Source organism: Mastomys coucha, unplaced genomic scaffold, assembly GCF_008632895.1.
Source record: "Mastomys coucha isolate ucsf_1 unplaced genomic scaffold, UCSF_Mcou_1 pScaffold22, whole genome shotgun sequence".
Taxonomy (NCBI): Eukaryota; Metazoa; Chordata; class Mammalia; order Rodentia; family Muridae; genus Mastomys; species Mastomys coucha.
This window is the reverse complement of record NW_022196905.1, coordinates 74,119,719-74,121,504: the sequence shown is the minus strand read 5'-3', so window position 1 is coordinate 74,121,504 and position 1,786 is coordinate 74,119,719. Positions and strand designations below refer to the sequence as shown.

The 1,786-nt window shown below is 34.9% G+C and overlaps 1 protein-coding gene across 25 annotated transcripts in view; it reads right to left on the bottom strand.

Annotated features, from left to right (window-relative positions):
* Window positions 1-1,786, bottom strand: part of Adgrl3 (adhesion G protein-coupled receptor L3) — a 485,843-nt gene that overhangs the window by 285,709 nt on the left and 198,348 nt on the right. The window lies entirely within an intron of this gene.

Genomic DNA, 1,786 nt, shown 5'->3' with positions numbered 1-1,786 from the left:
AACAAAAAAACAAAAAAACACCTCAGCTGTATACCAGTAAACAGGAACTACACTCTTGGTCTGTGTTTTTTCTTCTTCCTCATCCCTCCTTCTCTTCCTTCTTAAGTTTTGGCCATAAAATGTTCCTTTTAAACTGAGCTTTCTGTATACTGACATAAGAAGACCCACAACAAAATGGCAGTAAGCATGCACTACAGACAGCTGCTTTGAATAAAATGCTAGTGTAATTTACCTTGAGAAACACCCAGCCAAAGCTGTTTTTGTGCAAGAAGCTGAACAGCTTCTATTAATGCTAATTGAAATCCTCATATCCACACATACCAGGCATAAAATTCACTTCTACAGTTTTTCTTCCCACCTAGACACTGCAGTAGGCCCAATGCCAAAGGACCAGCTTTTTAATTGGAGTGTCCATGCGTGCAAATTGATACTTTTTTTGGTGATTATATTGACAAATTCAATACAGGTGAAATCCTACTGATTGCAAAATGGACAAAGTTTTCTAAGTGTGGTCGTTCAAAACAATAAAAATTGAATCTCTTTTTAAAAAATAATTCAGTTAAAATAAAATTCATAATTTCTTAATATTTTTACTGCAATAGAATATTAACGACAATGACACTAGTGTAAAACAGCAAGAAATCCATACGTTAAGTCGCACATAAAACAAAATTTAAATATAATATACATATGCTACTGGGTGCATACTAGTCTACTTTTGGCCAGTACCTAAATGTATGGAAGGAAAGACCACTGTTCATCTCCAAGGGTAATTTATAAAGTCTGGATGAGGAATTATGTTAGTTTGTTAAATTCTGAGTAGCAATACTAATGATTTTTAGACTTATTTCAGATAAAAATAAGATCTTTTAGCTTACCCAGTTAGTGGTGGTGCCCACCTTTAGTCCCTATACTTGGGAGACAAAGGAAGGTAGATAATCCTGAGTTCAGGGCCAGCCTGGTACAGGGATACATAGAGAGAATCAATAGAACTTGAGATGTGTTTATTCTTGAACTATAGTGTGATCAACTAAAGTTGGGGTTTTTGTTTTGTTTTGTTTTGTTTTGTTTTTCACTAGAACTTACTTCATGTCTCAGTGGAGTAAGCCACAAGGATACATTATCCATAAGCAGTGTTCTCACAGCAACGATACAGTTTTTCATTTTAGAAGATCATAGCGATGAGCTATGGATCCCACACAATTCCCTACATTACTGTGTGTGACTAGATTCTTACTGGAGACATGCACCAAGTGTGAGAGCCATACCAGTGCATGCTGCAGCTGGTAGTGTAGTCTAGGAGAATTAGCATTTACTCTTTGAAGAGATGCTAGAACCTGTTACTGAAGACACTGCAGACTTGGCCTTCTCTTTTGTAGAAAAAAGTTAATTCAACATAACATCAGCATTACTAAGTTTGGTATGATGTGACATCACACTAGCTGAGCTTCTGAAAGACTAGAGAAAATGGTACCAAATTCATCATTTTCTTTGAGGAAGAGCTAGAAAGCCATTACTCATTTGTCTATTCAACAAAAGCCTATTGGGCCTTATTTCAATGTACACAATATATTATATTAATGCCTAAAAAGAAATAATGATCAGACATATACATAATAAAGGGCTGATTGGGGCATGCTTATTCAATATAATGAATGTAGTTCTGTATGGATATGTGTGTTTAATGGGGTAAATTAGAGAGTAGAATGCTATGCTCATAAGAATAAGGCACATAATTCAGAAAATTAGAAATAGTAACAACTAAACTTTTCCTTTTCTTTTTTTT